This window comes from Podarcis vaucheri (genome assembly GCF_965113315.1).
Source record: "Podarcis vaucheri genome assembly, chromosome: 2".
Lineage (NCBI taxonomy): Eukaryota > Metazoa > Chordata > Lepidosauria > Squamata > Lacertidae > Podarcis > Podarcis vaucheri.
The window spans coordinates 21,766,678-21,781,113 of NC_138760.1; positions in this window are offsets into that span (position 1 = coordinate 21,766,678).

Below are 14,436 nucleotides of genomic sequence, written 5' to 3' on the forward strand. Positions count from 1 at the left end.
TCTTGTTTTAATTTGTGCCTTTCAAATATTATGTCTCCAATTTTACCCTTTGTTATCAAATATTTAAATATTTAAGCTTGACATAATATTAATCAAATTTCATCTTTGTTCATATAGTTCAGTTATTTTCATACTTCTTTCCACTAAGTTACTAATGCCAAGTTATCTTTATATCCTGCATCATTCTAGCATTCATACAATTTACAGTACTTTTGCAAGTAGTCCTTAAATTTCTTCCAGTCCTCTTCCACTGTCTCTTCTCCCAGGTCTCGGATTCTGCCAGTCATTTCTGCCAATTCCATGTAGTCTATCAGTTGCATCTGCCATTCTTCCAGAGTGGGCAAATCTTCTGTCTTCCAATGTTTTGCAATAAGTATTCTTGCAGCTGTCGTCGCATACATAAAAAAAGTTCTATCCTTCTTTGGCACTCTCTGGCCGACAATGCCCAAAAGGAAGGCCTCTGGTTTCTTAAGGAAGGTATATTTAAATACCTTTGTTAGTTCATTATAGATCATTTCCCAGAAGGCCTTAACCCTTGGGCATGTCCACCAAAGGTGAAAGAATGTTCCTTCAGTTTCTTTGCATTTCCAACACTTATTGTCTGGCAAATGATATATTTTTGCAAGCTTGACTGGGGTCATGTACCACCTGTAAATCATTTTCATAATATTTTCTTTCAAGGCATTACATGCCGTGAATTTCACACCAGTGGTCCATAACTGTTCCCAGTCAGCAAACATAATGTTATAGCCAATGTCATTGTATCATAGCTGATTTAACCGTTTCATCCTAGGACAGTTAAGTCCAGTCAAAGGCAACTATGGGGTTGTGGTGCTCATTTTGCTTTCAGGTCGAGGGAGCTGGCGTTTGTCTACAGACAGCTTTCTGGGTCATGCAGCCAGCAGGACTAAACTGCTTCTGGCACAACGGAACACTGTGATGGAAACCAGAGAGCACGAAAATGCTGTTTACCTTCCCGCCGTAGTAGTACCTATTTATCTCCTTTCACTGGCATGCTTTCAAACTGCTAGGTTGACAGGAGCTGGGACAGAGCAATGGGAGCTCATCTCATTGGGCAGATTCGAACTGCCAGCCTTCTGATTGGCAAGCCCAAGAGGCTCAGTGGTTTAGACCACATCACCACCCGCTCCTCTGAAGCAGTATGGCTGTGTGTTTGTTTTGTACATACAGTGGTGCACCGCAAGACGAATGCCTCGCAAGATGGAAAACTCGCTAGACGAAAGAGTTTTCCATTTTGGAGGTGCTTCGCAAAACAAATTTCCTATGGGCTTGCTTCGCAAGACGACAATGTCTTGCGAGTTCCTGCTGGTTTTTCCCCCTTCTTTCCCCCCCCCTTTTTCTAAGCCGCTAAGCCGCTTATCAGCTGATCCGATCAGCAGATAAGCCGCTAATAGCGCTAATCCGTTAATCCGTCAATGGGCTTGCTTCGCAAGACGAAAAAACCGCTAGACGAAGAGAATCACAGAACGGATTCTTTTCGTCTTGCGAGGCACCACTGTACATACCCGCATGCTTAGTTGAGGTGTTGACTGTGTGTTCTAGCAGAGGTTTGAGGTATCATCCACCACTGCCGACATCAGCCTGTCAGATGCCATGCTTTCATATTATGCTGCTGTTGCTGTTTTTAAAATTATTTAAACCTGATCCTGGTTTTAGTGGCTCCTGGGATCAAAGAATCAGAAATTTATCTCTTGCAAACACGCAACAACTCTAGGATCAAAGAAGTAGCAATTCATTTCTTCCAAATGCAGCAACTACAGTTCAGCGGTCTTCTGCATCACTGAATAGAACTACGTGCTCTGAAAAAAAGTTGTCGTTTGCCTGATCACACAAATGAACAAATAAATGCATCAAATCAAATGATGGACTGGAACTAGTGGATTCAAGAAAACAAACTGGAAATGATCACACTGCATTTGAGAAATTCGTTAACAGAGTTCTGCATGACTACAGCAGACCACTAGAGATATAACCACAACTAACTTTAATTAAAACGTAAGATCAATCTAATGAAACGGTCATGATTGTGAAAGATTTTTTTTATTGATTTCAATGCTGCCATGAAGCCTGCATCTTCCTTCATCTAGGCTGAAGGATCTCACTCCTTAGCCCCGCACCCCCAGATCACTCAAAACACCACCACCACCCCCGTTTCAGCTCCTAGGGAGCACGTTGGAATTGAATTGCCGTGCTCTCTAGACCACAGCGTGCATTTGGGCAGACAGGCTGTTGAACATGAAAGGTTGGTGAGCTATTAAAGGGCAACAGTTAGTCAACAGAGTTGCACAAATTCCTTTGAAATAAGGTTTAGTTCCCGGTGTCTGGGAGAAAACCATTTTTCAGCAGCCGTGCTCTGTCTGCACACATTTAGTCCCATCTCCCCTCCCCGTCGCTGTTGATATGTGCTGGGTTGTTCCCATCTATATAGCTGGGATTGCTCTGCGATTTATTCAACTCACCTAATAAACTTGATATATTAACCATTTGTCCTTAACGTTGGGTAAGATGCAGCATCCAGGAGCCTGAGGCTGTTTGTATAGTCCCGGTTACAAATCTCTAAATTATATGGACTTTAAAGAAGCACTGGCCCTGTCATCCCAAATAACATGTAATCAGTATTGGAAATGAAAAATGAAAGCTCTGGACTTGCATGCATACAAAAGGAAATCACTACTGGGAGATAGCAAAGTTTCAATGGAGATAAATTTATGAATAATGAAACAGTAAAAAGCCTGATTTATAGGCTTCCTGTACTGGGAGAACCCTGGCAAGCTGTTAGTCAGAAATATGACCAGTGGCAAGCAAGGCCATTTCTTTTTTTATTGGAGGACACCCTTTGGATTCGAATTCATTGGGCAACAATAAAACGCAAGCAAGAAAGCCATTCCTATTGATACTTGTTAGCTACCAGGCTGCCATGGAAAGGTGCGATCAATACTGCCTCCACATCTTCTTCTTGTTTCGTTCCTTTCTTAAGAAAACGGAGGGTATTTTTGAGAGAGAGACGGAGACGGAGACAAGAGAACTGAAGGAAGAAAGGCTTGCTTTTTGCAACTCCACTTTTTTGTCCGTTGTAAAGCATCCAGCTCTTTTGTCGATTTGCAGAGGAACTCTAAAAAGAGGACACAGTTATTTCAAGTGTCAGCTCCATGTTTTTGAAGGGCACTTTTAGGCATGGCACCCCTCATGGAGCCCCATCTCTCAGTGGGTCTATCTCCTTCCTGTAATATTTTATTATTATGATCAAAGACTCACTCTCCTCACTGCAACAAGTCCAGAGGGACCCCACCCAGAAAGCGGTAAGGTTGTCGCTACTCTTTTGGAAGGAGGAAAGTAAGAAGAGCAAAGAGTATAGTCAAGAGTGTGCGCTTGCAGCTACAAAACGCTTAAGCCTCATGCATAAAATTGCATTTGATATGCCAAGAGTATGAATAATTTCTCTGACTGAAAATCAAAGCGCTTAATGTTTCGGGTGTTTCTATTGTGGTATGGATTGGCCACAGCGATGGGAAAACGGGGGTACAAGGAACGACGATGTGACTCAGACCCAGTAAGGGGAACTGGTGAGCAAAACTTTGTCCACATCAGCGGTGCTCCTGGGTGTCAATCCTCATCCTAATGTCCTTCCAGATGCCCTTGAAATGCAAACATCTCCACAACTGGGGGCACAACCCAACTTAAAATCCAGGCCACAGAGAGGTGCTACTATTTGAATTTTGGTCTCTGCTCTTTTGATTTATGTTTGGGTACCGAGGCAAGCAAACACAGAAAGTTGGAACTCACCCCATGCAATGATAATGATAATGATAATGATGATGATATTTATGCCCTGCCCATCTGGCTGGGTTTCCCCAACCACTCTGGGCGGCTTCCAGCAAAATGCAAACTTGGTTGTAGGGAGTGTTGTAGCCTCCACTTGCTCCTCAACAGGTAAGGGTATCCTGTTAAAAGGATTTGGGAGGAGTGGCTCCTGTCCAATGCCCAACGGAGACCACTTGGAGGACACCCCGATTTGACATAGGTCTTAGGGCAAGGGTGCCCAAACTTTTTTCAAAGAGGGCCAGATTTGATGAAGTGAACATCCAAAGTGGTTACCCCAATAAATAAACTGCCACAGGGGCTGGGTTAGGCCCCCAAAACAGACTTTGGACATGCCATGACATGGGGCGTCCCTCCCGGCTGGCTTTACCCTTAATAATACTACCAGCAGACGGGCTGCTGTGATACACTCAGTTGCTTACCCCAATACCTACAGCCAAAACTTCATCCCTGTAACCAATAAAGTTGAGGCATTTTATCCCAAACCAATATACTGTGTGTTGTCTAGTTATCTGTACCTAGGGAACAAGGTGGTTACAGGGCTTTGACATGCAAGAGAGCTAGTTGCCCAGTTGCTCAGATACCTGTAGGCTCCACCCAAAAGGCAATCTTTGTCCAGTGTCATCACCTTTGAAGAATCATGGTGGAGGATGGGAGGGGTTCGGCTTCTCAACCTGCAAAGGAGAGTGAAAAGACATGAAGGTTGTTTTAACCTCTGCACCAATGTTCAGTGTTGATTTGCAGAACAGTGCCATTTTGACAGGTGTGCATGGGTAGTCAAAACCTTCAGGACAGTGACAGAACCCTCAGGAATATTTGCAACGGGTAGCAGGCAGCAGTGGAAGAAGAGGCAGAAAATCCCAGCAGTCGTTTCTCTCTCTCTCCCTCTGTAGTGGTGGGGGATATGTTCATGGGATAGAAAAGATAGAAATGTAAACTTGAAACAGACTTCCTGCAAAAACTTTAAGAGGCTGGTCCTATACCTGTTGATTTGGAAGTAAGTCCCACTCAGTTCAGTGTAAATTGATTGATTGATTGATTGATTGATTGATAGATAGATAGATAGATGATAGATAGATAGATAGATGATAGATAGATAGATAGATGATAGATAGATGATAGATAGATAGATAGATAGATAGATAGATAGATAGATAGATGATAGATAGATAGATAGATGATAGATAGATGATAGATAGATGATAGATAGATAGATAGATAGATAGATAGATAGATAGATAGATAATAGGTAGATAGATAGATGATAGATGATAGATAGATAGATATGCAATATATATTGCAAGGCCAGGAGTTGCTCCACTTGTGCAATGACTTAGCTGGAGATAACCCACTGTAGATAAAAACATAAGGTTCCAAAGGACAAAAGATACTTGAGCTGAGATTCCTGCATCGCAGGCGGTTGAACTACATGACTTAGAGTCTCTTCCAACTTTACAATTCTATGATTCTATGACAACTACTACCCGTTTCTGACCTGAATTTGGACAGGTTAACTGTGCTGTGGAGGGAAGCCTTCATTTTAATTTTTTTTATTTCACCGGTGTTGTTTCCAGAAACGTGTTTCCTGGAGATAGGTGGAATTTAAAATGAAAAAGTAAATGGTGGGAAAGCAGCTAAAACACATCCAGTACAAAAGGTCAGCAAGAATAGCAACAGGAAGGCAAGCTGGGAACTGAAGCCTATCTGTTCTGCATACAAGGATGCAGGGATCGGTTAAGCAGAAATGCTATCTGTCCTCCTCGTTACAATGTAAGTGGAATGAATAAACTTCTCAGACTGCTTAAAAAACCAGGGTTTCTCGAGTCCAGAGGCTTTGTCAGGTCTGGACCTCTAAATGCAGCATCCTCTGTGTTCCCGAAGCTTGATTTTTTTGACAGTCCGAAAGCTCCCTCTCCTGTTAAGCAAGGCAGGTCCATGACCTGAGAAAAATCTGTAATCCTTACGGGTGACAGTTCCCTTCAGCTTTCTGGGCAGACTAAAATAGCATGTCTGAAAGAGAGAGAGAGAGGCTGACAGATGAACAGCTAGACGGCTCCTCACCTTATTGTGCCTGACAAACAGTTACTGTATGGCAAGAATGGCAAGAATGGCAGGACAAGAAAGAAAGAAAGAAAGAAAGAAAGAAAGAAAGAAAGAAAGAAAGAAAGAAAGAAAGAAAGAACTCTAGAGTGATCTGACTCCTTACTGGGAGCAAGAGAAATATGTTGATTTATTGTGATGATACTAACATTTGTATAGTGTTTTTAAGTGGTCAAAGCATTCAAAGTCTTTGTAACAACTAGATTCTTACAATTCTCCCATGTTGCAGGTGAGAAAAATGAAGCAGGAGGGAACAGCTTTCCAAAGGCCACCAAGTAAGTAACGAGCAGAGGCAAAACTTGAACTCTGGTCTTAATGATTTCCAGCTTACAGTGCAAGCCTCACCATATCTTCTCAGAAGTAAGTCCTGTTGAATGCACTGGGGCTAGGACTGCAGCCTCAGTTTTTGAGCCACTACTCTGCACAGCCTACCTGGGTCCCCAGATGTCATCATGCAGAGAAGGGAGGGATAAATTGGAGATACGGGGCATAATTTCCCATCTATCATTTGGCCAAGCCATCCAGAATCACAAGGCTTATTTTCAAGCACTGTGTTGTGGAACAGAGAAATGAGGGACAAACAGAAGTTAAAAGGCAAAATCACCCATCTATTGTTTGCCCAAGCCAGTAGCATAGCATGGTTTGCTGGTGCCTGGGGTGTGCAAGCATACTGGGGGGGGGGGGACATAGAGGATGAACAGAGCCTGTTGCACCAGCCCAGCCCTTGCAACTGATGCTAGTGGGGTGACCTTCGCACTGGAGCCAAGTGGCACAGCGCCACCTACCCACCCACACAGGGGGGAGCCCAGCCAGCCAATGCAGTCCTTGAAGGGCTGGTCCCCCCAATGCCTGCAGGCAGGGTGAGGAGGACAAAACAGCCACAAGGACACAACAACCATGTGCCCTTCAATCCCAGCCTCACAAAGAGCCACCTGGTGAATCATTCAGATCAGATGCCCGCCTCCCAAAGTGGCACAGGGCTGGCAGGGTGGTAGCGAAGAGCACAGCGCCCCCTAAAAAAAAATCCCAGGGCCATTGTTCCGGAAGCCCCACACACACACTACTCCCCTGGGCCGAGCCATCGGAATTACAAGGCTTATTTTCAAGCACTCTGTTGCAGAGCCTTTTAAATCAGTTCAACTAGTCAGTGGGTTGCTTGTTTCACCTGCTAGGAGCAACTTCGCTTGCACCAAGTGGCAAAGGCAGCAAAGAGTTTTGAGGCACCTTGAAGACGGATGTTTGTGTTACGGTGTAAGCTTTCGTAGACCAGAGCACACTTCATCAGCTGCATGGAGCGTTATCCTCAGTTGGCAGGCACATATATACATGGCTGTAGGAGGCCGGGGGCCGAATGAAAACAATATCTGACAACTGAGGATAACAGTGGTGATAACTGATGAAGTGGACTGTAATCCCTGAAGGTTTATGCCACAGCACATCTGTTAGTCTTTAAGGTGCCACAAGACTCTTTGTTGCTGTTTTCCTGCAACAGATGGACACAGCTGCCCTTTGGGAAGTTGTTCCAAATAGTGAAGTTGGCTGATATAGGTCGACTCCTCCTGCAATCTAGCAAGCTCTGAAGCACCTCTGAAGCATCTCCAGGTAGGTCTGGGAAAGACCCCATGCTGAACCCCTGGGTAGTTGCAGCTAATTAGGGTAGACCAGAGTTTCTCTCTCTCTCTAAATTTTATTTTCAGATTTTTCTCATTTTACAGAACATATCTGATGCAGGCCAGAGTTTCTCAAACTTGGGTCTCCAGTTTTTTGGACTACAATTCCCATCATCCCTGACCACTGGCCCTGATAGCTTGGGATGATGGGATTTGTAGTCCAACAACAACAACAACAATTTCTTATTTATACCCCGCCCATCTGGCTGGGTTTCCCCAGCCACTCTGGGTGGCTTTCAACAGAACATTAAAAACAGAATACAACTTCAAACATTAAAAACTTCCCTAAACAGGGCTGCCTTCAGATGTCTTCTAAAAGTCAGATAGTTGATTATTTCCTTGACATCTGAAGGGAGGGTGTTCCACAGGGCGGGCGCCACTACCAAGAAGGCCCTCTGCCTGGTTTCCTGTAACCTCACTTCTTGCAGTGAGGGAACTGCCAGAAGGACCTCGGAGCTGGGCTGAAGGATGGGGATGGAGACGTTCCTTCAACAGCTAAAGACCCAAGTTTGGGAAACCCTGGTGTACACAGTAGTGAGCTAGATGTATAAATAAAATAAAATAAAATAAAATACAACATGCTAATGAGAAGAAGCATAACACGTAATTTACCCCATGGACGTTGCTAATGGGAAATGTTGCTTTTGACCCTTTGCTAATAGCCAATTAATTTGGATGACAGAACAGTGCTGGCAACTACGGCTTACACTGACTTTGTCTCACTGGTGCCATGCAAAGAAGTGGTTGTGTACAGGTTGACAGTGGGAATAAACTATGGGTTGGCCACTGCGGGCTCTTGAATAGCCATGCACTCTCATGCAGCGTACTAAAACTCAACTATCCAGCTGCATGCAACTAGTGGTGCATAACAACTTATGGTTCTGGAGGGGGGGTGCACATCTAGATGCAGCCATGAAGGGAGGGGAGTCCTAATTTAGATTAGAACCATGGAGCTGGAGAAGGAGGGTTCACTCTTTCCAATGACTCCTGCTCCATATTATACCTTTTTGATTCCCCCTGCAGAGCAACTTAGTAGCTCTAGCAAAAGAGTGGATTGAAATTGGGCTCAAGTTTTTAAGACTCCCCTTCCTCAAGAGTTTATCTGTGAAGCAAATCAGGACCCCCTGGAACTACTTTGAAAAATAAATCCCATCTAGGATCCTTTACAGCCTCATCTAGTTGCATCCCAAGTGTCTCATCATGGGACAAACTCAGTATTATCTTGGACTGTTGTTTCCCCACAGCAGTTCTCTGAGTGATCAACTTGCACCTGTAATGGTGAGTCTCAGCTGACCACTTTGTCACAGCGACACAATAATGTTGATAAGAGGACATATGTCAGTTTGGGGGGGAAACAAACGCTTGGCCTTCTGATTGTCTGTAGGTTAAAAAAACCAAAAACAAACAGACTTATTACAGCTTTTCGCAATTACAGCTTGCTTAAACAGAGCAATGAAACCCTTATTACAGAAGCCAGCTAATTAAACAGAATTAGGATGCTTAAATGATTGCTCTGGGGGTGGGCAGATTAACTCCTAATGTTCTCCTGTTGCACTCCCTAGTGTCAGATATCCAAACAAACTCTAAAGAGTGTCTGTGTCTGAACAGGTCCTAACAGGTGTTCCCTCCCTCCTTCTGCTTACCTGTATGCCAGTTTGCACATTGCCATTGATCCTGCAAAGTTCAGCGATATTGAATGCAGAGCAGCAGCAAAATTGATGTTATAAGAAAAACTGCTCCTTTTTCCTTATGGGATATTCCTGAGCCTGTACAGTGGCGCCCCGCAAGACGAATGCCTCGCAAGACGGAAAACTCACTAGACGAAAGAGTTTTCCGTTTTGGAGGTGCTTCGCAAAACGAATCTCCTATGGGCTTGCTTCGCAAGACGAAAATGTCTTGCGAGTTCCTGCGGTTTTTCCCCCCTCCCCCCTTTTTCTAAGCCACTAAGCCACTTATCAGCTGATCCGATAAACTGATAAGCCGCTAAAAGCCGCTAATAGCGCTAATCTGCTAATCCGTCAATGGGCTTGCTTCGCAAGATGAAAAAACCGCTAGACGAAGAGAATCACAGAACGGATTCTTTTCGTCTTGCGAGGCACCACTGTATAGAGTCCTTAAGTGTGTTCTCTATCAGTAGGAGAAAATAACAGAGGCCAACCAGAGTATATTGAGAAGCAAAGCGACCAGTAAGCCTGATCTTTATTCAAGGAACTGTTGCCACAGGGTCCCCACTCACCACACGCAGGAGGGAGGAGAACCCTGAACAATGGTGCACAAGCCCTTACACAGACTTTTGAAATTGCCTGCCCTGTAGCCCAAGACCACCCCCCAAAAAAGCATCATCCATATACCACAGAATGAGGCTGTCTACAGCAGAAATCCTGCCTGCCAGGATACCTGATAATGGTCACTGATTGCATTACCTGGGCAGCCTGGCCATTCTTTTGTGATGGTTAATACTTTAGTTCCTGAATCCAGGTCACAGGCTCACCCTATTCATACACAAAGACACCCTTAAGACAGGATTTATAAGCGAAAAGACAATGGAGGTTTTCCCCATTTGCCTCCCTTACTGCAGAGGAATATTTGAGGTCATTGGGAAAGTCAAAATGGCTTCAGGATTGCTCTTCCATACTATTTCAGACACATGGTTCATATATTTAGATATGTGTGCATTTATTTATATAGAATATTTATTCTATATTTGAGACCTTAACATTCTTAGAGCATGAACAAGACCCACCCGTAGATGCATAAATGCCCTGCTGAAAACACGTTGCGAGAAGGCTCCCTTGCTACAATGGGTCAGTGCGTCTGGCTGTTAACCAGAAGGTTGGTGGTTCGAGCCCATGTTGGACTAGTTGATCCCTGGAGTCCCTACCAACTCTATTATATGATTCTTCCTTGTGCTGATAAACTTTTCATTTAATATTATCTCCAGAACTCAGCGGAGCTCTGCCACTTTACACGGCTGTCATATTATGACCCTACACCCAAAACATACTGTTCTTTCTTATGGCGATGTATTTTGACAGCAGAGGGGAAAGTTTCTAAGATATTAAGCTGCCTCGCCGGCAAAGATGCCATCATATTTCATCTTTCTCTTAGCATTTGAGATGAACACAATCATCCATATTTATGGTTCCCACTATGTCAGTGAAGTAGCTTCCAAGTGAATTATATCAAGAATGCCATAAAACAGGGACTGTATGAACTCTCTTCTCACTCACTGGTACTTTCACTCACAGCACCGGCTTGTGGAAGAAGAATAACAACATGGATCAGATTAAATGTTTAAGGGCACTCAGTTGCTCTGTTTATTTAAAAAGGAATCCTATTTAGCAGTACTTTCTTGAATCAGGGTCCGTGTTTTTGCAAAATCAGATTCTCCATTATTCTGATGTATTTGGGAATGGTTCTCCAATGGGTCAGGATGAAGATCCTCATGCAAGGGAGGGTCCTGCCCCATTCACAAACAGGGATGGCAGAGAAAATCGGATTCAGTTCACATTTAAAGTGGAACTTATCAAACCCACACTTTCTGAAACAGTGAACCGACCAAAACACTCCCATCTTGCAAAAATTACAATTTTCCAAATTTTGCTGTCTGTTGCTGGACTGGGGCCTCTGGCTAGAATCCCAAAAGAGAGACCCTGCCAGTCTTCCTGTTGTTCACGAGAAACTTCTATAATGAATTTTGGAACCAGTATATTCACTTGCTGCAGTTTTCTATGCTTTCTGTTCCTTTGCACAAGAGCCCCTGTTACTCCATGATTGAAAGGAAGGAGCAGAATGCTGGAAGCAAGTTGGAAACTGCACAAATACAGCATTTTTAAAGACATTTGGAAATCCCAACCAAGAGGCTGATGGATACATGGTGCATGAAGTTGTTGTTGTTGTTTGTATGGCAGTGCCAGAGTTACATATAAGCTAAACAAGCCACAGTTTAGAGCCCCACTCTCCTGGGGGCCCCCAAAAAAATTAAAGGAAAAAAACCTGGATGTACATTTTCAAAATATAAGATAAAAAACAAATAAAATAAAAACTGCATACAGCAACAGGACGCGGGTGGCGCTGTGGTCTAAACCACAGAACCTAGGGCTTGCCGATCAGAAGGTCGGCGGTTCGAATCCCCGCGACGGGGTGAGCTCCCATTGCTTGGTCCCTGCTTCTGCCCCACTTAGCAATTTGAAGGCACATCAAAGTGCAAGTAGATAAATAGATACCACTCCAGTGGGAAGGTAAACAGCATTCCCATGCCTGCTCTGGTTTGCCAGAAGCGGCTTAGTCATGCTGGCCACATGATCCAGAAGCTGTCTGCGGACAAAACACCAGCTCCCTCGGCTAGTAAAGCGAGATGAGCGCCGCAACCCCAGAGTCGTCCGTGACTGAACTTAACTGTCAGGGGTCCCTTTACCTTTACCTTTACATACAGCAACAGTGTTTTGTGTTGTGTAGGCTCCTATGATGTAAGTAATGGGCCCTGCCTGCTAGCCTGTTCCCTAAAATATCACTGGTTTACTCATTTCTGTATATAGAGTGCCTGTATATATCTGCATGGACTAGTTGCATGGCAACATTTGCAAATGGCTTTAGATACCTATTAGGTCCACAAATTACCATATAGCATATATTCAACACAAAAAACAGTCACAATTTGTTGTTGACAAAGGACAGCTGGACATATAAAGGGCCCCATTACCTTCAGTAGCTTAGGGCCTCATCAAAGCTAAATCTGGCTCTGGGGTAGGCTCCCAGTAATTCTGAACTGCAAAAGCTGTTCAGAGGGGCAGGATTTCACGAGCATCTCTTGTGGATAGAAGAGCATCCTTTTGATATGATTACAATCCACATCATCAGTACTTTGTGCACTGCATTGACCTGGTAAACACAAATCCGAATACGACAAATACCAGCTTTTTAGCAACCCTTGACATCTTCACTTGTTAAGCAAACACCATTAAAGGAATTACATTGCAATACCAGAAGATATCACATTAGCAATGGCATGTGAATATGCATATGATTTAAATTTCATAAATTGAATTATTGTCCTAGACCACTTGTAAAAACATTAATATACATAATCTTTGTGTGGCAGACTTTCTACTAACATTGATTGCGTTTATCTCTGCATGCATTAACTACAGCATTATCTATTTTATTGCTACGACATTTTATCATCTTGAGTGAGGCTCAGCTGTTTCGAGCAAAGGAGAGAAATTGAAAAGTGGGGGGGGGGACAGAACACTGGATCAGCAATGATTTGTTCAACTTTAGCTCAAGAAGTATGCTGACAAGATAAAATTAATAAAATTACACGTTCTTAGGCGCCTTAAATGTGATTGATGCTCCCCTTACAAATCCAGTTATTAGGATATAATAATTATTATTATCATCATCATTATTTGAACTGATTCATTTCCCACAACTGCATCCTATTGCACATTTACCTGTCGGGTGTAAAAATCACTGACCATAGTGGGATACAGTCATAGTGGGGTAATAGCATCATCAGGACCAACCAAAATGTCTCAAAGCTATGGCAAGCTTTTGAGATCTCCATAACTCTTCATCAGGCAAGATGTTATACAAAGTAGAGGGTGGGGGTGTTGGAGGAAGGGAAACACATGGTGTTTGAGCCATGAAGTCAACAATATCTGGAGGGTCACAGGTTCCTTGCCCCTGTGTTGGATGCATAGGTTTGAGAGATAAAATCCGGGCTGCTTTGGAATAGGATCCTGAGTTCTCTGCATGACAAACTTGAGATTATGTTTGGGACATATTGCTGAAAGCCAACACTTTCACCCTGTTCTCTTTAAATGTCAAGCAATAATGGAGAGGAACATTTGCGATGAGTTACCCGATTGAAAAACAGCTACCTGTTATTCTCTGCGACAAGCCCACTCTGGTGATGAATGCCATGTAACAGACAGACTTATTAATGTCCCCAAGACTGAGATTGACAGGACGCATCATTAAAGTTCAGACACAGTCATTATGGAGTGCCATTGTGTTTTGTATTATTAATGTTTCCAATGCCACAAGGAACCCAGGGGGGTGCACCAGTGCTCTGTGTATTCCTGAACTTCATGATGGATCGAGTGGAAGGAGAGATTCCTAGAAATAGTCGACCCGTTGGCCTTTTAGAAGTGGCTTTTTCCAGATTAGGGGCCCATTAGTTTACAGCTTCGCATGTGAATTATTAAGACCAATGAGCCTTTTGAGAGTCGTCGACAGAAAGCTTAAAAATAGGGCTTTCAAATGAACGAAGTGAAAAAGCAGTTCATTTTCTGATGGTAAAATTAAGGTAAGGACCATGCACTGGTGGAATGGGACGAGCATAGGCATTCTAGGAACTGTGTGTAACAGCCTCACTGATGTTCATGGAATTGTACAAATTTAGACTGGGGGCTAATTGATAGAGCTACCGTATTTTTGCTCCATAAGACGCACCTGACCATAAGACACACCTAGTTTTCAGAGGAGGAAAGGGGGAAAGCCCCTTTTTTGAGGATCAGCTCAAAGTTGTTGAGCTTACTTTGCAAAGGGAAAAAATCCTGTTTTTATGGGGTTCAACTCACAGTTCTGCAGCTTCTTTAGGAAAGGAAAGGGAGCCATTTCTACAGTTTCCAGACAGATAATCTAATCAGCCAGTCACATGTCGCTGGGGAAACAAACAGCCTCCGTCTGCAGAACATACAACAATGGAGGCCTGGGCAAGGGGCCGGGGCCGGAAAGGGAGCCAGCGATCAACCACACATTCGCTCCATAAGACACACAGACATTTCCCCTTACTTTTTAGGAGGAAAAAAGTGTGTCTAAT